Here is a 24910-nt window from a genome sequence, read left to right as displayed (position 1 = left end):
AAAGAAAAAAAGAAAAAGTGGGGCCCGATCGAGCCCCCGGCCCCGCGCCGGCCCTGTGAATGTTTTTGCCGTTTTTGGCAGTGCAGCCGGCTTGTTCAGCAGTGTTCAACTACCATCTGTACATTGTAATACTATGACCACCTTGGCCCGTATTCTGCTGTTTAAACCAATGGTTTTGTTCTAAAAAGTGCAAGTGTCTAAAAAGTGGACCTCGGTCCACAGTAGAATACGGGCCCTTTGCGTGCATCTTTTCTGATAGTACCCCATCTACGGTGGACTAAAAGCATTGCTGACATGATAATGCGGGCGGAAAAACAAACAACAAACCCACTGTGTACCTCTACTGGCGATGGCAGCAGGCCTAACCCTTGCCGCCCAGTAGTGAGCGCGCTCTGGAGCTTACCGTACCGTAGCACGGCCAGTTATCGATTCCACACGTAAACGGCGCCCGTAACCCCTTGTGTGTATGAGCTAGCTAGCTAGAAAGACCACCCATAACTATCCCACGACTCCCAGACCCTCACGCCTTTTGCGCCTCTCTCGGTCGGATACTAGTACTGACGATGGCTATGGCTTGCATGAAAGATAACGCAAGGCGTGCGCGCGGCTGTGATGTGTTCTGAGCTATGAACTGACTACAATTTGTACCACTGAAGACGTTGCTGTATATTTTGTGAACCTTATTGTCTTGGATATTTATAGAATATCATAATAGGACCTGACAGAGACACGAAAGTGCCTTTAAAACTGTAAGTAAATGCGTTCTTGTACTCGTTTACTCACTTAGATCTCTATCTACGTATCAGTTGAGTTATGTTGCAGTATGAAAAAGGTAACAAGACACGGGGGCCACGGGCTCCCACCCTGTACCGTTCATAGTTTTGATAGCTGTATGCAGCGCGCGGCGTGAATGTTGTCTGTCTACCTCATTATTGGAAATTTGTGTTTACATCGAGTAGCTTCTCATCAAGATGATAATGAGACCATGTCTGCATGAAACAGTGATCAACGACAGAACGTTTGTAGAACGTTCTAAATTCATACTTGTGAGAGTACAATTTGTATGCTGTTAAAAACAATGTGCCAGGAAACCTTCATAAACATCTCGATGGAACCGGCTAGACGACGATCTACATTGTAGAATCTACATTGCATTGTACGTAGCACTCAGTACCGAGGCGGTGGCTGTATGCGATGGTGATGCCAATGATTGTAATTTAGCCAGGGTTAGCTTAGACATCTAACATGTTAGAAGAAATTGTCGTTGTAAACGTAGACAGTAAACAGTAAAAAAGGCAGCCCCCCCCCAAAAAAAAAAAAAGGTAGAAAGAGAGAGAGAGAAAAAAAAGAAAAACGGCAAGCATACCAATCTTAATTTCTACCATCCATGGCATTACCAACCATCGCCATCCATCCAAGGGACAGGGTGAACTTCTGTTGTAAGAGATGCTTTTTGACAAGTAAAGTCGCTTAAAGCCTGCCTCACACAGCAATTTTGACTAGCGATAGCTTGCGGTGGGTTTGACTTTAAGTTTGAGCGATATCAGGCACCGTTGCTCCGCTGCAGGATGTTGAAAAATCGCAGGCTGTTACACGTTAGAAATAGATAAACAGATAAATACAATGTAGAATCTCCACACTCTGTGCGCTATCTATCTGGCAATCTTCTGCAATGCAATGATGTATCACAAGAAATTGCAGCCTAAGGTGGGCTTATAATCATTTATTCGATGGCATGTGAAGCTCACCACAATAATCATGTAAATATTTTTATGCCTTCTTCATTCACTACTGCAGCTGCAAGCCACCCTGCGCAGGTGAGGTGTACATGTGTAATGTGTGTTTACGTACCGTAAGCGCTTTTATTATACAGAGACGTTGTCTTGACACACACACACACACACACATCCGACACGAAGACACACACACATACATGCATACAGTACACTGTCCTTGAACATGTGCTATTGACCTGCGGCATGCGGGGCCTGATAGATACCTGGTACTCAAATTCACATGCACTGCTCGATTAGGGTATATTTTACACCGATAATACGTTTACATTGTAGGCCCCTCAAGTGCATGATTGTCAAAAATGATTGGATGCTAAGGCCAAGGGAAATGCACATGTACATTGTATGTAGCCTATTACGCACATAAGGGTAAATCTTAAGAATTCTTCTTCCAGTTGTAGATTTATAACCAAATAAATGATGTACATGTAGGCCTGCTCTGGCCATTAATTGACTGCGTGCTAATGATTACCATGTATGAAATTCTAACTCATGGTCAATTTTGTCTGTGGATAAACCCACCCTTTGCTCCCAACAACGTTGAATAGTAAGAACTATGGCTAATGTTGTTTTATCACAAGACAAAGCATGAAAATACTTATTATTATTTTTATTATTATTTTTAGATTGGGGAAGGGGATTTGTGTGTCGATGGGGAGGTAAAAGGTCTTAATTCCTGACATGCGTGTACAGTAGGAGGAATTCACTTTAAAGGTACAATGTCTGGAGCTTCTGCAGTGTGTCTACTGTAGGAACCACCCTTTTCACAACACATTTAATTCACTCTCTACTGATTCACCAATACACCGCATAGCTCACTGGGGCACTCAATAGGTATCCGCTGGGCATCCTCCAACACCTTGGCCAGTTTTCTGTGAATGGGATTGCAACTGACTCTGGAATGGAATGCAAAGAGATTTAGATTCTTTTGTGCCCTTTGCAAATCCGTTGCTGTCACTCGAGGAGGCCTATTAAATCCTTCCAAGTTGAGGCCCTTTCAGTTTTGCAAGTAACCTTTTGTAATGTATGGGTGATCTTCTTTGTACATAGAATGCTAAGTCTGTACAGTGTATTGTCATTAGCAGAGTTGATCAGGATTTGACCTTCACTGTTTTTACTATGAGGGTCAAATTGTTCGAGTGCAGACCAAAGATTTAATAGTTTTAAACTTTTATTCAGCAACATAAGGGAATGTTTTACTGCCATTTATCCTTGTCTTTTTGTTTCTATTGTGATGGTTTTAATGTATTGTACCTTGAAAGTTAGTGTGTCGTTTTCTGAGAAAGCAAATGACGGGAGATGCATGCCAGGGGGTGTTTATGCACAGACTGCTAAAATTTCAAGTTGTCTTGCATCTTTTGTTCTATTGACGTAAGAATGTAACTGTGGAAAGTTTATGTAAAAGCAGTGTTAATCATTTCATCAGATAAAAGTGCTGTAGTTGTACACAGAATTATAGAACACTGTGGGATCTGTGTTTGAACATTATGTCACTTGATGACACCGCAAACTCAATTCATGTCCAGTATAAGCACCTGACCGTGCAAATCCATACATTCAAACAGCAGATTGTGTTTGATGTACAACTGTATGATATTAAGATTCTCATTAAAAAGCCAAGCCAAACCTGCTCAGGGTTACACATGCATCCAACAGTTGTAAAGATTTCATATGCATGTAAAGCAACTTTCTCTTTGATTTAAGTCCCTTTCCATTACGATGAATAGTGGTACCACGTGACTTGAACCAAGAATAATATCCCTTTCCTCAACCTTCCTCTCTTTGCACCATATTGTTTTTGCACTAAGCCGCAACTAATCATGCATGATTCCTACTGAAGTCAAATTGCAGAATAACAAGAAATGTATTCAGAGCAGAGTGCACACACTGTCTGTGATTGAATTGTTGGTGCAATCTATGACCTTAGTTCTTTCTCAGTACACACAAATGTAAGTTGGGCAAACCATGGACCTACAAAACCTTCTTGTCAGCATTGCTGCTGTAATTTTCAAAGCTTGCACATGGTGGGGATTTGAAATACTCTCTGCCGTTGAGGTCAGGAAGAAGGATACTGGATTGTGAACACAATACCAGCAGCATACTGTATTTAAATTATGGTCATTTGTGTGTGCATCAATGGACCCATGGGGCTGTCCTTGATGACGAGTCCTTATACAGGAAAATGCAGTATACATGCTGGTATGCCTTTTAGCACAAAGTTCAGCATAAAGTATTTATTCATGTTTACATCAGAGTGAAAGCTGTATCATAGTATTTTTTTTTTTCATGCCTATTATAGTAGACCTATGCAGGAAGTCAAGACTAATGGATGGAATTTGCTCAGTAAAGTCTGGACTCCTGGCATGTGAAATGAATTGACCAGTGGTTAACCAAAGTAGTGGAGGTTAGTGTAAATTGATAAATGCTGTAACAGTGTACTGTCTGAAAATACTGTACTTCTGTTCAGTGTTAGTGCTGATGTGGTTTTGAAAACAGAGTGCGCTGATTTACACAGTTAGCTGCTGTCTTTGACAGTATGAAAACTGCTAAATCCTGAGATCATACAAGGTGCAAATAACATTGTTTCACTGTCAAGAGACAAAATTCCATATTAGCAGTCTTATTTTATTACGTTTTATGGTGTATAATTGCATTATTAAATAATAATAATAATAATAATAATAATTCTCAACATTTATATAGCGCGTTATTACATAAAATGTCTCTAAGCGCTATGGGAAAAAGAAAACAATAGAAAGGGAAGAAGAAGAAAGTAAAGAAAGAAAGAAAGAAGAAGAAGAAGGTACAGTTTCAGTAACGGTATAAGACATGAGACACATTCATGATACTACTCAATAAACAATATGTTTTTAACATGGATTTAAATTTGTCTACTGAGTCTGTTTGTTTCAAGCATTCAGGTAAACTGTTCCAGAGTTGAGGCAATTCACACTTCTACAACTGTAGTATACTTACAAGGATTTTTGTAATCCTTGAAAAGAAAACAGTAATTTGCAGTTTATTTTTTGAATTTCTGTAAAATTTTCAATGTAATTTGTGATCCAAGAGGAGAGGATTGAATCCCCTTCACATACATTGTACATACATGTACACAAGTAGCTTTGACAGTGTTTGCATCAGCATTAAAGCAGCTGCCAAATCCTTTACATTATTGTTTTGTGTTACATACTAAAAGATTCTCAGCAATTGATATAGTGTCCTTTGTCATGTCATGTCCATAGTGAATAACTCTTGATTGCTTGAAAGATACATGGTCCATTTCTAGAGCTGATTGTTAGTGACATTGCAGGTTTTGTTTTCTCCACATACACTTGTGGATTGCATTCATCTTCAGTTTTATTTGATTTGTCACATGAGACTGGAATAGTCCATATGATTGCAATCTGGGTAAATACCGTTGACAAGTGGAACGTAAGGGTTTGTTTATATTAAATCAGAAGATTTAGGATGCATGATGTTGAATTTAGAGAAGAAGTTCTACAGTCCAGAGACATAGGGGTGCATTTTAGGTACATTTTGTAAACTCATTCCTAGTGCAGAATTAAAGGTTTCCAAACAACTCACAGGGAGTTTTGGACAGTTGATAAACACAAAGCTGTTTTGATTGTTAGGTAAGAAACATGTTTCTGCAATGCCAAAAAAAAAAAAAAATGCAATCACAAACTGTTTACATGTTTTCAGCCTGAAATGCATTTCTGTAGAGTTGATTAAACGCGAAGTCGTTTGAAACACGTTTATACATTTAGCTCAGACCTGCCCACGCCAACCACTGCCAACCACACATCTTTGCTCCTTGGGTCAAACTGCGCAATGGACCTGCGCAGTGACAAGGCCTCTCAATTGACTCACAACAGAGTTGATATGCAACAACATGAGAAGCGTGATCCGAAAGGCATTTGCAAGATTGTTTTGATAGTGGGATTGAGAGGCGTTTCAAACATGGAAAGTTGATAAACGCAGCCATAGTCCATTTTCAGTCTGCAATGATAATGTCTTCTTTGTGATCATGTTTGTGATCACATTTCTAAGTGCATTCAAAGTAATACAAATGTTTAGACACTGAAATGGACTTCCCTGCTGTCCACAAATGGGAACATGAACAGCTGTGTTGCAAACTCGGGGCTCTCCGTACAGCTGTATACACTGTACATGTGTAAATGCATGAACTCTGAGTACAGTAAATATTTGTGGATGCATACTGTACTCGTACTATAGGCCTACATGTATACATGTTTCTGTAGAGCACTCAGTTTGTTACCAGCAGAACATTGAATGAAGATCAAGCTAAGGTTTATCTCCATTATATGTGTACATGTACACTTGTCTTTAGATGTCAAACTGTGAAGACACAATCCCAGAATTGAGAAAAAGTAATGCAGGAAAAATCTCAAGACAAAGATTAGACAAATATGATCTAATGGAAATGTTTGAGAAAAATGAGAGTCAAGTTTGCTTCTGTGATTTACCTCACATGTTTATTTAAATTATACAATCAACAGTGTATAATTACAGTCTAGAAGTGTTTTTTTTTTTTTTTTTTTTCATTGACTCCATGCTTACCCAGGCAGCCACGATTGAATTGTTTGATATGATAGAATTGTCAGATGAATAGACAACGTATCTTCCACAGTCATGTTCTCAGATTTTGGAGTACAGTGTACAGGACACGTATACTGGGGAAACCTCCCCATTGCCCAATCGTTTATTTGTCATTCCCCAGATCTCCATATCAATACATGATATGTACAGGTAATGTTGCAAAATCTATCAGCCTATTTAGAGCTGATTTATGATGATCTCACGTCAATGCCTCACCAGTAGCTACAGATCTTAATTTGAAACTGTCTCTATTTTATAATAATTATCTCCATTGTTGTAAAGGTGACTCATAAGTGGTGGTGAAATTTGAGATTAGTCCAATTGCAGGCAGATGCATGCAACAGTAATAACTTGAACCATGTATTTTACATTGTACTTAATTTGTGCATACCTGACAGTGATTTCCATTTTATATTTTTTGCATGATAGTGTGAATAGATATACAGTGTAAATGTATTTATCAGTCATTGTTATCATTCTTGACATGTCATATGCAACATGTGTGAAGTAGTCTGACACGATGCAGTGCAGGTTGTTCAAAATTTTCTGCTAGCTATTAAAAAGTCCCCAGCACGCCAAATCATGCAAATGGATAAGTGTAAACTTTGATATCATGGTCAAGTACATACCGGTACTGTGAAACGAGGAATCACATGCATTTTAATTTCGCGAATTTTGCAAGAGCCAAGATTCACAAAATTACAACGCACGCGAAAGTTCTTGTCTGCACTATATGCATTGAATGTTGGAGGCAACTTGCGAAAATTTCATGCCGCAAAAAGGCTGTCAGCTCTAATTCGTGAATCAGGCTCAGCTAGTCAGAGTAGTATTGACCCCTTAAGGTGATACGCACACCTGTATGCACAATAGGTTTGCAGTTCTGTGGTAGATGAAAATATGAATTTATGGCATGTGCTTGTAGTGTAGATAATGTAGATTCTTGGCTCAGCATTGCAATGGAGATGATGTTGTACCAGGGTACAGTGTACCTCTCTGACCTTCCTTGTTATTATTACGTTACATTTCCAGACAAGTGTGTACAGTGTACAAGTTAGGCATATCATACTGCTTTGTTGAAGAGAAGAATCCTAACAGATAATAAAGGAGGCAGTAGATATCCAAGGTCTGTGTCAGCTGAAAACTAGCATTAGTTTAGTGAAATTGCCTACATGTACAGTACCCTTCAACAAGATATGGTAGTTCAAATTTCATGAATTTCTTCCGTCGAGATGTTTTCATTGCAACTGATTGACAAATTGCCCTACATCGACGTAAATAAGCACTGAATTGATCAGTGTTTTAGTAGTAGCCATGATAAAAAATCATGGGCGTACACTTGTACATACTCGAGCAGGATTCGAACCTACGACCTCCTGATCACCGGACAGGCGTCATCTCCACTAGACCACCGAGCTTTCGCCCGAACCAACACTTGCTTTCAGGCGAAAGCTCGGTGGTCTAGTGGAGATGACGCCTGTCCGGTGATCAGGAGGTCGTAGGTTTGAATCCTGCTCGAGTATGTACGCCCATGATTTTTTATCATGGCTACTACTAAAACACTGATCAATTCAGTGCTTATTTACGTCGATGTAGGGCAATTTGTCAATCAGTTGCAAAGATATGGTATAGAAGAAAATTGGATTGGTCCATTGACTGATGTTTGAAATATTATATTGTACATGTATACATGCATATAAAAAAACCGTGTAGTACTTGTACTACACTGTATAAGAAATTGTATAATTTGTAGGAGGGACCTAAAGTTATAGGCAGGATGAATGTGCTGTTGCTTTTTAATTTGTACCGGTACAAATGTATGTGTTAGTATGCTCTGTGTACAATGGGTGTGTGTGTGGTGCTTGCTGAGTCGCACTGTGGATTTTGCAGAAAGAGAGCTGCAATTGTACGTATATTGTATGTACATGTAGTTGATTTTATTGTGCCAGGAAAAGTTGTTCACATGACTCATTGGGCATGTACCTTTTGTTATGGTCTGTGTTTATGGCTGCCGTCCAATCCAGTCCATGTACTCTTGACATTTTTGCAATGTACAATCTGTATAGGGGAGTGATGCAAGTGCCCTTGAATAGTTCTGTGCACTCAATGCAGTAGGGCCTCAATGGTACATGTACAGCTGTACAAGTACTTTCATCTGTACAGATGTACTCTTGTACTCTTATGCACAAGTACATTGTGTAGTATGGATGCAGACATTGCCATGATTAACCTTGTACATTTATAGCATTGTAACTAACAATTAAAACATGAGACACATATATGCATGTAGAGGGTAATTGTACAGTGCCTTTTGATCTTAATGCTGGTCTGTTCAGAACAGTTCAAATGTTAAATTGTTTGTTTGTTTTTCTGTATAAGGTGTTTGTTTATGCCAGTGTATGACAAATATGCAAGTACAGTTTGAACACATGTGAGCACATGACCTCTCAATGAATAATTCATGAGTTATGAGGAAAGACATGGGGGGGGGGTGTGAGAGGGAAGGGGTAAATAGAGGAAGGATACAACAAATCAATACAGCTTCTGTGTGCAAGGCTAGGTCATACTACACATTGTATGTAAACAAACACAGAAAGTTGAGAGGACACCATTCATGTGAGGTTTTGGGAAGAGTTTCCATGAGTTGAGGGTGATGTTACATCGTACGTGGGGTACATACACAGCTACATACAGTACCACATACTAGTATTCTGTACAGTAATGTATACAGTGTATGTATTTTACATTTTGAAGTGGTTATTGTAAGCCAGTGCATTGTCTTTAGAAACCAAGAGATGCGTGCCCTGTAAATCTTTATAAAATTTCCTTTTGGCTTGAGACAGACAGACAGACAGACAGACAGACACACACACAAATTGTAATTTGTATGGTGTGTGTTTATATAATATGCTGTTCACACATCTATAGTGAAAACTATCGTTAAAGACCATGGCATCCAAGGCAAATGGGAAAGGCAGGCTTTAATGGGAAGCTGGTTTTTATGGATATTGTTTATGGACATACAATTACGTATGTTAAATGCTCAGAAGGGATGCCAATGCAGTGGTTGTAATTTAATAACAGTTGGTCATTGCTGGTTTTTCAAGTTTTTTTCTTTCAGCTCTCAGAAGTTTGAATCTTTTTGATGATTTATACAGTGATAGCATTATTCATGTGGGTAATGGAAATGTAGATGTTTCCCACATGTTGTGTTTGATGAATTGAGGAGCAAATCTGAATATATAGTCCTAATATTAGGCATGTCTTCATCAGCCCGAAGTTCAAACTAGCGGGACATTTTGCGGTCGTAGTAAATAGCCCGATACAGCGAATGTGCATCTTCATCAGCTCGAATAGCCTGCTTCGGGAAATTAGTCCGAAAATTAACGCATGCGCACTTTGCAATATTACTCTGCATAGCTCGCAGTTCGAAAGTAGATTTCCCCGCTCAAAATCTCCTTTATCACCGTATGTACGATACGACAACCAGGGAGGTGAGCGGTACAGCAAATTCTCTCCAAAAGGATATTAATAACGCTACTCTTTTGTCCGGTGAGGCATCTTATATGAAGTTAACAAATTGCAGTGTTTAAACAAATAAAAAATACACACAATCTGCAAGAATTTTCAGCTAAGGAAGAAGTTTACAAAAAACAGCTAGCATGCACGGCACTGAGTTTTATTAGGGAGGTGAGAGAAATCACCTCCCTGGTTTTAATGATGTCAACAACAGTATAGGCATATGTGATCCTGGATGAATACACTGTGCATGGGGGTAATGTACTATACACAATTACTAGCTTGTACGTGCGTTTTCCATTGCCAGCTGGCTGACCAGAAGCGTAGAGGGATCGAAAAAATTTCAGGCTGATGGAGACGCACCGAAAATAGCGCGCTATTTCATGAATTAGCGCTCTAGTTGACGAACTAGACCAAGATTTGGGGGGAAATTTTCCCGATCAAATAGCGCGCTATCTGCGTCTTCACTACACAGATAGCGCGCTATTTTGACATCGGACTTGTTTGGTAACCGCAAGATAGCGCGCTATTTTGAAACTTCGGTCTGATGAAGACACGCCTATTTTGTCAGGTCATCTTGAAATTTGTTGTCGAGTTGAGACTGTGTGAAAGGCATGAAACCATGTATTGTGTGTGTGTGTGTGTGTGTGTGTGTGTGTGTGTGTGTGTGTGGTGGGGGGGGGAATGTAATACTTTTTCATGTGGAATCTTAAATGGTAAATAGCATCCATGGACATTACAGAATGCTTCAAAACTTATGATCACAGATACAAATTGTACATCAATGAGAACAGTTTGCATCTGTTCTTGTGTGCATATTACATGTATCTCATTAAAAGTGGTAATGAGAATACCACAAGTTTGCTAGACTGCATTCTTTCAACCACATTGTGTTTTGTATAATGGTAACTCATGATATCATGCAATGTCAGTACATGTAAGTTCACTCATGTGCACGTACAATGTACATGTACACTCATTCTATCTTGGTTTGAGTGCAGTTTTTAGTCCCAGGAATTTGTTTTTATACTTATGAGGAGATAAATTTGAAAGATTTCTGGATAAACTGTGTGAATGCCACACAATTTTTCTTGATGATATTACAAAATGTATGCACAAACAATACAACTGTAGTCTTTTCCATTGCTGGCTACTACCTACATTGTATACACAATACATTCAACTATAGTGTGTGAGTACACAGTTCCTTTACTTACAAATTACAGCAATACTTTAACTTGTAGCTATGTAACACAGTCACTGTAATAATTCAACTCAAAGAAAGGGTAATTTGCACAGATGTAAGTAGATGGAGAAGGGGGGGGGGGGGGAACAAAGGGCTCAGAACCAAGATAAAAGGGTTGAATTTTTATGTACATTACCTGTCTTTGTACCCCAAATGATTCCATTCACTTAATTCATGGAATCATTCAATGACTCATCGTTATCAAACGAAATAAAATAAAAATTGTGAACGTAATAACGATTCATGGTTTTTACGAGTGCTTTGACACAATAGACACCCTTTTTCAGACACCCACACTGGCCCACACACTCTTAAAGTTTGTGCACACGTGTGAAAGAGGTCTTTAAAAAAAGAAGATGAACAAAAAAGATAAAAGAGTGGCCTGCGATGTGACAAAAGCGGCTGAAGCCCACAGACTTTCTTGTCTCCAGTTCATTGCTTCAGTTCCAGGCCAGCGGAGATTGCTCAGTTATGGCTGATCCATTGGGACCCAATGTTTGTTTGAATTAGTGAATTTTGCTCTTCAGTACATGATGAATGGATAGTATGCCCCATTTTTAGAGAATGATGGATGATAACTGTCAATATGCAAAGGGAGGCCGGGGACAAATTGCGCGCATGGTAATCTCACATTTGTCTGTTCTCATGTGGATTATCTCCCATCGGTGTAATGGCGCAATCAGGATTTCGGTGCTCAGGATTAGGTTTATGGCTCAGGGTTTGGGGATTAGGGATGGGGGTTGGGAGAAGGGTTGGAAATTTGATGATGTCAAGTCTCACTTGGGATAATGGAAATGTGGATGTTTCTCACATGTTTTGTTTGATGAATCAGGGAGCAAATCTGAATTAGCCTAATAAAGTAGGGACAGGCCAATGACATTATGCTGTTTGCACTGGTCAGGACTTTCTTACATCAACAGGGTATGATGGCAGTTGTTTCAGAGGCTGTTCAAAGCATTGTTTATCAATGCCTCTAGTGTGCAAAAGTTGAACTGTATGCTTTGAAATATTAGGGTTTCTAATATATAAATGAGAGTATAGCAAATGTATCAAAAATGATACTAGAGTGTAAATGCTTAAGAAAAAAAAAAAAAGACTATCAAAATATACAATACATGTGATTACATGTAGGCCCTACTGGATAAGACTGGATTTACCTTTCAATAAAAGGTATATAATTAGAATGATTACCGGCATAATGTGTATTTTTATAGACCTCTTTATAGTGCAGCATAATTTTCATGTGTTGGTTGCTCTGAACTTTTTTTTCTCTTTTTCCTTGCTTTCATACATTTAAGCATTAGGCCCATCCCTCAGCTCAGTGATGTTCTACAATTTCTGAAATTGAGCTCCATTCCACAAATGTTCAACAGTGGACATCTTCATGCTGAGCCAGTCTGACTGAATTTTTGTCTTGAATAGTAGAATATCATGCAGATTGTTTCAGTTTGTTTATAAACCAAAACATCCTTAAAGTTATGGACCCATCTCTTTCTCTCTCACAATACATTTCTTATCATTCATTTCTTGCATCATCGCATGGTTTGACTTGCCAAGTGCGTACCATGTCTTTATTAAAGCATGGTGTATGTGAGGTCTCGACAAACTGAGCCAGTTTTACAAAGAGGCAGGAGAGTCTCGTAATTCCACAAAGAAGGACTCATGCCTCCAAAGTTGATCACAATGGTCGCTATTCGATCTTGACACAGTTGCGCAATCCTTTCTACAAAGTAAGCGTGGTCTTCCCAAAGTGTGTACTTGCACTTGTGCTGCATAAAAGAAAAAGGAGAATAATATTGAAGGGGTTTCCCCATTGAGCCTTTTGACACATCTGGGCTTGTTGCAGTTGGATCAGTGACTCTCTTTGTCTCCTGTTGAACTAATCAATATGGTCTAGGACTCAAGTTTTGAAGCCTTTGTATCATCTCCACCTGCTTCGCTGTAGACACAGTCCAGCTGGAAGGAAGCCTTTGTTTCCCTGCATCTTAAACTTTGTAAACACACTTTGTCTAATAGCAACTGTAGCAGGAAGACTTTGACCGCTCAAAGCTCTGTCAACATCTACATGACTCTTACATGTATGTGCTGCGGCAGATTATTGCCATTGTAAAAAATCATGGCAGTGCAGCAAATGATGATGCAAACTCCTCCTCACAACAGAAAATCAAGTCATTGTCCCAGCAGTGTCTAATGCTTGTACTGCAAAAGGTGGAAATGTTGTACAACGTGTACATAATTTTAAATGAGGCTATACAATGTATTAACATGTTTTTCACATTTTTTTTAGGGGGGGGGATGGTGATAGTGAGCCTGCATTTGCAAGTAATTCATTAATGATGGTCATATGGAGTGCATTCGTCTTGTAATTGTTTATGATTGCAGTCCTTTGTCTCTGCATGCATTTAATAGTCATTAGAGAGAGGCAATTTGTGAAACACTCTTTTACATCCAATCCTACAGTAGCATATTGAGCAATACGTACTGCAGAGTAAAGTACATGTAGTGCTTGCCCTTCCCTTGTTGTCGTACATTGTACGGTATGACACACAATTTGTGATTGGCTGTCTTCTGTCATCCCAAGGTTACAAGCCAAAAGCTGCCAGCAGGCATCTGAACTTGTGTATTCATTCATGTGTTTTTGCAGGATTGCTATGCTGAATGGAAGGGTTGATATTGACTTTTCTGCTTATAAGCATCATCTGTTTTTTGTTTTTGTTTTTGTTTTAAATAATCTGGGTTTACATTTATCTGCCTGTGCCTTATAGTACCACTATCTCCAGCGATATCAAATAAAATTGTCCTGTCTACATTGTCTGGTATGTTCAGCTTACATGTAGGATGTTTGGCAATGGCTTTGTTCTTGCCAAATCAGATTTTTATATCAAGTCATGGGGGCAAGGTCCCAGTCCTTGTTAAATTCAAATAATGAAAAAAAAAATTTCTGAAGGAACAATAGTATTTTTGTTCTGAAGTTATGATTAAGTACATGTTGATGTAGAATTGACAAGCTACATATTGCATGGACTTGAAGTGCATCACTGCTTCCATTTCTTAGATTCATACATGGATACGTATATTATATAACATAACTACTGGCATTACACAACCTGTGTTTCTTTAACATGTGATATCATGTAAAGATTAGTTCTTTTAACATGAAAATAAATGGGTGGGGTGGAATGTTCCTTTTTGTTAATATCCAAAAAGATTTTATTTCTAATTCAGTAGAGGTTCACAAATTGAACTTGGATTTGTATGTGATGTGTGTACGTTGATTTGTTTTATTCATTGTAGCATAATGTAGGAGTGCCTACAACATAGTGTAATTTAAGATGCTGGCTATACTTATATTTTTTTTTCATTATTGTTGTTGCATTGTGAAGTACACGCAGTGGTAGTACCAGCAGAATTCATTTTTACAGTAATGATATTTTCATCATATTAATAATTTGTACCAAGAATGAATTCAACATGATATCAAGCATTGAAACAAGTCAAGTGAAAATCAGCAAAATGCTGGTTCTGTAAAATTGATATTCATTATATTAAGAATCCCTCACTTGATTTGATACTGTTCCTACAAAGTGGACCACTAATACTTGACCTCTCCAACATATTGAGTGTCACTGGTCATGATAACCAAATGGATTTGGTTACATTTTATGTTTACTAGTGGTATGACCCAGATCTTAATGAACCTTGATTATCTTTGTTTCGTGCTTACTGTCTGTGACACTCTGCAGCCAGCTATTAAACACAACATTACTATGCAAACTAAAGATAAGTAATGGTTTACTATTAAATTTCTTGAATCTGATTTGTAATGCATAGACACGATCATGGCCAGTCTTTGGTCTATATACAAGTATTCTCAGTGTACATGAAAATACCACCTTGAAATTGCTGTGTAATGTGTACCGTACTTGACTAGTCATTTCATTCAGATTCAGGCTGTGGAACCTCTCTACATTTGGTTCATTGAAGTGGCGCGACACAAATTGCAAGTTCACATCTATATGTTGGCAAATCAATGAGACATGTCATGAAAACTACAGACTGTGCAATATCCCCAAACTACGTGTATAAAGCGTCGCTGTCACATATCATACAGTCTACCACTCGTTGAACCATGCACAAATCCACCTTACATAATTTATACAGATGAATATGGGAGAGGAGGACGGGAGAGATGTGGTAGAATTTGTGGATGGATACAGTAGCTTGATCTTCATATTTCGCAATTGCTTTGCGTAAGACTTCCGGATGCCTTCCGTCTTCAATTACCAGCACTGTGCACATACAAGCTCATTTGACATTTGTGCATCGCTCTACAAATCAAATTTATCGGGAGTGGATGGGGAATCCTGAAGCTATTGCCTTGTTTTCAGACTCTAGTAGGTATTTTTTTTTTCCATGTCTAAGGATCACAACATTGAACGCTTCTGCCAAGTGTTAAGTGTCTTTAATGTAATTGCTTCATTGATGCATCAAAGACATTAGATTATTGGAATTCATGAATTTGTTGAAATGTAGTTTCCATAACCTGTGTATATTTCAAAGCATAATTTACACATTTTAGAAGCACTTGAAAAGAAATTAGAACGCATTAAGACAAAATGGTTTCAGAGTGGTTAAAGAATGGCAAGACTACAACAATAGAAGGCTCGTTTCTCACAATGGATACTGTGCTATTAAAGAGGAGAGCATAATGGTGAATTTCTTTTAATATACCTGCACAGCCACTTAGGTGCGACAGAATTAATCCTGAAATCATGCATTTGCTGTATAACACTTTCTATGAATCATAAAGGGTGCCTGTGAATATCAGTGTGCATACAACTTACTCTTTATGAGATAGAAAGTATTAGTGTCATTAACACCTCCATTAAATGTGTGCTTTTGCATTTGCGATATACCAACATTAATATGACATTTGAAGGGGCAGCTATTTTCTTTGAAGTTTATCACATGTCCAAATGAGTACATGTGAACATTGATATTGTGAACTTACAGTTGCCAAGAAAGGACAGTAATTTAAGAGAACTATATTTTGTTCTTGTTTTTGTTTTCTTTCTGGAATTCCTTTCTGGAATAGTTCAAGTGTGTAGTTATGAAAGTAAATGTCATGCCAGCTACATTAAGATAAATGTGGCAAATGATAGAGGGCTTTCCTGTGGTTTTCAGATAAAATTGAACTGTATTTCAGTGGACCTTGTGTTTTTGTTGTAGGTCCATGGTTGACCCAAGGTCCTTGACCGTGCCAAAAGTGACATTGCAGTGTATGTACATTGTAACTAATTCCCCAATGGGTACAGGGTTAATGACTGTGTACAGTAAAGCACAGTGTTGTTGTACAGCTGTACCTCAGTCCTTGCAATGTGTACCATGGTAAACATTGTATGTTGTGAAGATGTGACGCTGCAAACTGTACATAAAATTTGTGTTCATCTGTAGCCATGACCTGTGGATGCATCATACGTACAATGTAGAACACACACTTTGTGTCTGTCCCAGTCATTGGCTGTTCCCACTAATCTCTGCCTGTGTGTGCTACATGTATTATATGGGCAAGCACACTCAGAAAGCAAACACAGAGAGGCTTTAGTCAGCCACCAGTAAACATTTCAAGTTTCGTCCCCTTGCCTTGCCTCTGCATTCTGCAGCATGAACTAGGTCATTACCAAGCTCGCGGCTGTACTTATGAATGAATTTTGTGTGGTATCTTGTCATTCTATCACAGATACTGGGAGACAAATCTGGAGTGAAGACAGCTTGAGGCCAACTGCAAGATATCAAGTTCGCGTGGATGGTGTCTTTCTATTGCAACACCAGCAACTGCCGTGAGTTATTATACAGGTGAGATTTTGTGTGATCTGTACTTCATGACAACAGGTCTCATTCAGCAGCAGTTTCGTTCACATGGTTTCCTTTGCTATGCAAAATTCACTTAATGTCACAGAGATTTGGAATATAATGTTAAAAACTTCAAAATCCTATTACAAATGTAATCAGGATACAAATCTGTGTATTGAAACTATACAAATGATCGAAATGAAAAATAAGATACAAATGAGCTAGAATTTGAGTTGTATTTTTTGTGTATGTCGGATTTGTCAGTTTTGTTTCAAGCATGTCTTTTCCTATAAATGCGTTGCAAATGTTTACCTGAGAATAAACTCCCGCACAACCACACACCTTTAATTTCAAGAGCTTGTACAACTTATCATGGCAAGGTGGTGTGTGTGAAAAAGAAAACAAACTGAAAAAGAGAATCACTTGGTTTGGAACTCTATGTGGATGTTTGGATTATTCATTGAAACCGCTATTTTTGTGTCATAAATGCAGTTTGCTCCAATTTGTAACTGAGACACTCCTGTCTAAATTCAATGAAGCATAAAATTAGATGTTATTATTTTTTTTTTCTGCTGCTGGGTACAGCATGGTATCATCAAATGACAATTTCTCACCGTATCTAGTATGATAAATGCCAAATGTATTCAGTTTCACAGGTAACCTACATTAAATATTCACTGATTAACAAATTCAAAGTAAAAGCTAGCACATGCATGTACAATGTATAGCAACATTACATACAAATGTATTTCAAGAAATGTCTAGATTAAGGCACTGATAGGCTCTTATCTCTGTTGTTGTCGTTGTTTTTTTACAACTCCCGATCTATTGAATAGGAAGTTATTTTATAGTGACATACGTACATGTGTACACTTGATTCAGTGGAATTACTACAACCGTGCTCTGCATGCAGTTCTCTGCATGGTGGTGTGTGAAGTTGATTGACGATGACAAAGCTGTTGGCATGCAGGAAACGTGCATTCCGTAATGTGGATCCTGCGAGCGAAGGGAGTCGTGAAGGGTCGTCAAGCACTGATTGATTGCTGGCGACACCGGGGCTGTGGGACCTGAAGAGCCTTGTTTGAATTACCTCAAGTTCAGTCTCTCTGTTTTGGCGTGTTATAGGAGCAGATACTCGAAGACAGTTTATGATAATGTGTGTCAGATAAGGAGCACATTCTCTCTGAGCTCCTCACATCTGGATGTAATTTTTTTTTCTTGTTTTCTACTTTAAAATGTAATTATTTTCCTTCAGTTCCCTGTAAATTATGAAGAATTGTGTAAACTTTTTGTGTGTGTGTGTGTGTGTATGTGTGTGATGGTAGAAAACAGGATTTGAAATAAAAAGATCAGATATGAAAGGACAGATGCACGAAGAAGAATGATTGCTCCAACCAGTTTCTCATGGCTACTACAAATACTCTTTTGTGGGTTTTTGAAGAATTCCTTGTAAGCAAAATAATTTATTCCACTAGATGCACTTGATTGACTTTGTCATTGCAAGTAGTGACTGGCGTGAACAGCACGATTTTGCTAAAACTGCCATTTTCAATCTTGTGACGTTTCAATGAATTGCCACAGATACACAACAAATTTTTGTGGAATACCCAACGACATGTTCTTCTGTGATAGACTTTCAGCTGGTATTTTACTTAGAATGAATTGACCTCGCTGTGGTCTATATGGATGTCGTACAATCTGCTGCGACCAAAAACTTGCTATATTCTGCGTGAGGGTCATCAGAGATATATTCACTTTTATTTTTAAACTCAAAAGAGTTTAGCTGTGTCTCCACTTGCATTCTAGGCAGAGGCTAGCTGATTTACTGGCTGATAGAGACAGAGTGAAGGCATGCATTGAATTGAAGAGATTGTGTGGACGATTGCGTGGGAAGACCAGAGTAATGCAGTTTGCTACAATTTGCGTCTGGTCTCATCGCTGGGAAAGATTGACGGAACAGGAGACAAACGATAACACGGGGAGGCAGGAAGCCAGTCGTGCATATGAAATTTTGCTGTTTTTGGTATAAAGAATTTTGAGGGCAAGTCAAGACCAACCCAGCGTCGCTCGGATGTGCTTTATCTTGGAAGGGTGCACGCCAATCGGTCCCCTCCATCAAACATTCAAGAGCCAGAGTGCCGGATACTCGCATGCGCTTCACTTGTTGTGAAACGCAAGAGGCGCTGTGCTGTATAAGAGGGAGTGTGTCGCTATTAAAGTCCATGAGATGTCAACTATTGGCAGACACACACACTAACACACAAAAAGAGAAAAGAGAGAGAAAAAAACAACAAGTGGAGCTGTAGGTGGCAAGGCAGTCACTGGGTAGCAATTGAGGGAATAGGTTTTATTTGCTGACTGCAAGGATGGCTGTGCGCGAGAGCGGCAAGAGGCACATAATATATTAGCCGCGGTGCCGCTCTATGTTTACCTGCCAACCAAATCACATTGAACTGAGTGAAGGTGCTATGCATTGCTATTATGTGTGATGGTACATTGTACATCATGTATAGGTAGATTGCATGGACTGCCACGCACTTCACACATGGCAGCGTGAAGCACATAATGCCAAATGTGCCAGATTCTATGACTGCACCACATAGAGGTGTGTTGAGATTTAAGATCTTTAAATGTGTTTGCTTGAAATAATATGGATTTCGTCACTGGAAAACAAAATTTATTTTGATGTACATGGTACATTGTATATGTCCATCAATCACTGAATTAGAATGCATGACAAAGTACATGTAGTTCCTCCATTACTTACATGTAGTTCCTCCATTACTTACATGTAGCAACTCATTATTTTGAATCTTATTGAGATTATTGTTGCTCTGCCATCCATTGTCAATATTCCTTTATGGTTTGTAAATAGTATTGATAACGAGCGTGATGAGGACTATTGGATGATAATAATAATACCGCTGATAATGATAATGTTGCCCATGATTAATAATGAAATGATTGCTATTATCAGCATTATTACAATGATAACCATGATTATCATCACCACCACCACCACCATCGTCATTGTCATTGTCGTCATCATCATCATCATCATCATCAATGATATCAATAGTAATGAAGTAAAATTCACATGTGTTCTGTTTGGCCCATATGCATCCATTGATTGGACAATTCTCATTCTGAAGACACATCCCTCTGTGTGTGATTCTTTGATTTTAGAAAGACAACATGAATGTGTGGACTTTATAAACCAGCGCTTACTACTTGTAATAGCCTCACCTGGTACAGAGACTCCAACCCAAAGCACCTTCTGATCTCGAGATTCTCCCGCCTGAAACCCATAGCAAACGGGAGACTCCAACTTGATGTGTGCGAAGCGCGAAGTTCCTAGGGTTCTAGATGCTCTCTGGTGCTATTTAAGGCTTATTTTTTCAACATACGATAGCAATAAGTAAGAAATCCTTTCCAACGGGAGACACAGCCAGGGCGTGAGAAATTAAATCTCAAGCGGGAGAACGGGAGATTTTGCAAAAATGGGTTTTCGGCGGGAGATCTCCCGTCGAAAACGGGAGAGTTGGAGTCTCTGCTGGTAGGGTAAATGTGCAGCACAAATTATATGTCATTTGGGTGAAGGACAGGTCTTGTCCATGAAGAGGGAGAGAGTGAAGGAGAAAGGGAGAGATAGAGGGAGAGAGAAGTTATTGTGATGTCATTTCCTGTTTGAGCGAGGACCTGGGCAATTCTCCAATGACGGGTCAAATTTCTGAAATCAAGTCTCTCATTAGCCTTTTGACAAGACCCCCTCACTGTATGGGGACGAGCGAATGGGGTGCTGTATTAGTGAGCCCAGATAGTGAGAGGGCCTTGTCAAAAGGCTACTGTAGTCTCTCACACATGTATGTGCTCCCTGGTTTAATAGATCTTTCTGTGGTTTAAGGTGTGAAAATACATTTTGTGAGTTTGCTTTTTTTCATTTCTGTTTCTGTGAATGATGGAATATATGGATTGCATTGCCATGTATTTAATAGACATGCCATGTTGGCAGAAACATGGAAGCTTGCTTATAGTTCTGTTAAACAAATGTTCATGTGCATTTTGATTTCGCAAATTTTGTGAGAGCCAAGATTCACGAAATTAGAATGCATGCGAAGGCTCTTTCTACACTATACATGTATGCAGTGAATGCCAAAGGCACTTCACGAAAATTTCATGCCGTGAAAAAGGCCGTCGGCTCCAATTCGCGAAAATTTCATGCCGCTAAAATATCATGCTTTACAGTAAAGTTGGAATTTGCTATTCCTTCTAAAATATCTTACATACACTGTGCATATTTGGAAATGTCTGGACAATGTACTGCGATGCTATCCTGGTACAGAAATTTCATCAACTCTTACTGAGTATCTAATCTCTTGGATGTACAAATCTAAGTGATGTATGTCACATTCACAAATTTAATGTAAGATGTATATTAATCTGCATGTTTTGTTTTGAATGAATGGTTATATACTGAAAGGGAAACCATTTTGTGTTTTGAAAGCTGTACCCTGGCTCTGTGAGAAAGACCTACAGTGTAGACTTCTGCTAGTTTCAGTTATAAATGACAGTGTCCCTCTCCCATATTAACTGCATTTAATTTCCTGTGCTGTAGCTTATGAAATGAATGTTTCCATCTGAAATTACGAAGGTTTCTTCAGTCTTTATTAAATGCTAGTGTAATAGAAGAATGTAGGGATGAGCACTACTGTAACAGTAACTGAATTAATTGATTTCCTGTAGATTGCATTTGTGTAGCAGTTGTGAAAAGGATTTGTAGTGTTACAGTCAGTTTAACTTCTTTTCAAGACTTACCCCCTGTTCAGACGCAAGCCAGTTTATACCGAAACTCGATAAAGAAATGATGTATAAAGAATCATCGTATAGCCGACAGGCCGTTCAGACGCTAATTTTGACCATTCCGGAAAAACGTCGTATAGATGTGCAGTTTCCCACTGCACATGTTGTTATGGTCATGAGTGACAGGTACAAGGCCATCTTTCGTGCTCGCTCCTATTAAGCCCCGTCCAGTTATACCGTTCTATGGTCGCCATACGTTCAGACGCACAGTAGAATCAATGGAATGCTGATTCATTATCGAGTTCTAGTTCGAAACGATGCTCTGACCGTCGTTACGCTATACAATTGTACGTCGTTTCGTTAGTCATAGTCAGACGTATAAATTCATCGTATAGCTATACCGTTATAGTATAATTTTTTTTTTTGCGTCTGAACACCCTGTCAGTGCGTTCTTCTTGTACATGGTGAACTACAGTACAACGTATCATGTAGTTTACTTGAGTACTCTGCATCTACAAGCTTGTAGATTCATATTTGAGTCTTTGCTGCTAAACTGCATGTACATGTGAGATTTGTATTCATCAAATTCTAATTTCTAACCCATACATGTAATTGCTTTCAATCAGAGCAGCAGGCTTACAGTGTCCATGATATAGAGCGTGTTTCTACTGAGAGCACCTCACATCCCTGGCATCGCCACGAATTTTGTCCAACGCAGCACCTCGTATTTTACGACCACTCGAGCTGTTTCTACTGAGCGATAAAATACGAGGTGATGCAAAGGTGAGGTGCAAATGCGGCGATTCCGGAAGTCAGGTATTTTTAAGTCACAGATTGGGTCACGCGCGCACTGTACTGAACCCTGCCTGCTTTGCTACTGCGTCGGCTATTTTTGGATAAGCCATTTCGTCTCCCCATCCAATATACCCCGAACTAACATACTGGTATCCTGCCACTGACTGATGAGAAATCTTTGGAGATCGAAGGTCCAGTTGAGATTTTCTCAAGGCTGCGACATACTAATGTGGTACTCTCGCGATTCGAGACAATATAAAATGAAATAACGCGGTGTAAAATCAAAGTAAATGATGAGGGCTTAGTAATGCAATAAGTTAGGCTGTTAATCACGCGAACAATAGACGATGAATGCCACAATTCACATGTAACGTAACGTATAGGGCCTATAACACGTACACAAGCGAGTTGGTACAAACAAAGCATGATGTCAACACGTGTGTACACACGTATTTTGTACACATGTGTCGAAGGAGTGAGTGCGATGAACCGATAGAAAAGCGCGGGGAGAAATTCTAGACGTCCGATACACCACGAATTTCGCTACCCGGTGTGTTTCTACTGAGACTCGTCCTTCGCGTCACCACGCATCGACCACCTCAATAGATGGACGACGGAGCACCTCGTATCAGCCGGCATCGGCCACTACCCGATCTGTTTCTACTGAGGAAAAATTCGAGGTGTCACCACGCATCGGCCGGTATCGGCCGGCATCGGCCGGTATCACCACACATTGGCTGGCATCACCTCGAATTTTCGTCGCTCAGTAGAAACACGCTCAAAGATGACAGATGACAGTTTGTAGGTACATTGTATGATGTACATACTGTATGATCATCATGAGGTGCACTTGATATGTACGTACTGTATTCTCTGGTTGATCAAAGTGCCGATAGAAACTGAAATGTTGACTGTAGTTTATCATTAATGCTGTGTGCAAAACTCAACAATAATCATCCACACGTAGATGATTATTGTTGAGTTTTGCATAAAACTATGGAAACCAGCATTATTGCATCATCACTCAATTTTAATACTCCCACACTCCTACCCTCTTCACTCGCAAATCTTTGGAGAAATTAGTATTTGCTGGAGTCACGGATTGCGTTTAGCTAGCCATGAATCAAGGTTTGCAGTATTAGTTTCAATGTAGTTTATAGAAAACAAGAAATACATATATTCTATGTAATTAAATAAATTTTTAATATCTAAAGGTACATGCTGTAACAATCATACAGAGCAATCTTCTCAGAGAATGGTGTTACCCAGTCTTTTGCGAAGGCATTTGGTATGGCTTGTTTAAACGGTGTAGCATCATATGGCATGTGATACCTGCCTATTCAGCAGGTGTTTATGGCAGCGTGTAAACAGTTGTTGATCATATTCCCTTGCATTCTTTCATGAAATTGTGTCCTCACATAATGACAATGGCTCTCTCCTGTACTGAGGTGCACCCTCCTGGGTAATATGCCTCCAGTTTGATGCAGGAGGTGTGCATCTTATTAGGTGCGATGAATGACGTTCCGCCACACTCCCCTCTCTGGCCAACGAGGGGGCCCTACAGGAGGAGATTTCTGCGGGATCCTCCTCTCCTAGCCTACCTTGCAGACTGTAATGAGCTCCTTTGCTACATGCCCTGTCCAGGAATGTGTCAGCCTATTGAGCAACTAAGGTTTAAATCTGTACATTATGCATAATGTATGATGCTATTTAAGAAATTTGCATATTATATGCATGAACATGCCAGGTTGTTAGAGTCTCTGTTCAAGATCGATGTACAGAACTGTATGCAAGGCAATGATATTCCCTACCAATAGAAGATAAAATTGAGCCTGGAAGCCAGGCTATTTCAATCTGCCAGCTTTTTAGCTGCCATAGCCTCTTGGCCATGGACGACCTAATGCTCAATTTGCCTGACCCGTGAATAGGAAAGGCCACAAAAAACTCTGGGCAAATGCGCGAAGTGACCCAGTGTCCCAGAAATAGAATGCATTCACCTCAGTTGCTCCAAAGACTCTGCAGCCAATTTTCTTCTATGCACTTCGAGAGAGGCACTGTAGCACAAGTTACTTGGGAGAGATTGGTTTTTGATCAAGATCCTTTGGACAGAGCCAGCATTATTGGCCAGAGTGGATAAAAAGTGAAAAACATTCAGACATTAAAGACTTTCTTCTCACAAATGTTCAGTGGGCATACATGGACAAATGGAAGGGGTAAAAAACATTTACTGTAGTTATACATGACTACGGTGGTATGCGTAGAGCATGCTGTAATTTGGTTTCTTATG

At 39.3% G+C, this 24910-nt stretch overlaps 1 protein-coding gene across 1 annotated transcript in view; it reads left to right on the top strand.

Annotated features, from left to right (window-relative positions):
* Positions 1 to 599: 599 nt before the first annotated feature.
* Positions 600 to 24910, top strand: part of LOC139719849 (C-myc promoter-binding protein-like) — an 88834-nt gene continuing 64523 nt past the window's right edge. The window contains exons 1-2 of the mRNA XM_071631233.1: positions 600 to 749; positions 16916 to 17031. The gene's annotated coding sequence lies outside the window, so the exon portion shown is untranslated. The remainder of the gene's footprint in view (positions 750 to 16915; positions 17032 to 24910) is intronic.

Source organism: Diadema antillarum, unplaced genomic scaffold, assembly GCF_040938485.1.
Source record: "Diadema antillarum isolate AM-2024a unplaced genomic scaffold, OU_Dant_1.0 scf00000115, whole genome shotgun sequence".
NCBI classification, from domain to species: Eukaryota; Metazoa; Echinodermata; class Echinoidea; order Diadematoida; family Diadematidae; genus Diadema; species Diadema antillarum.
This window is presented reverse-complemented; position numbering and strand designations above follow the sequence as displayed.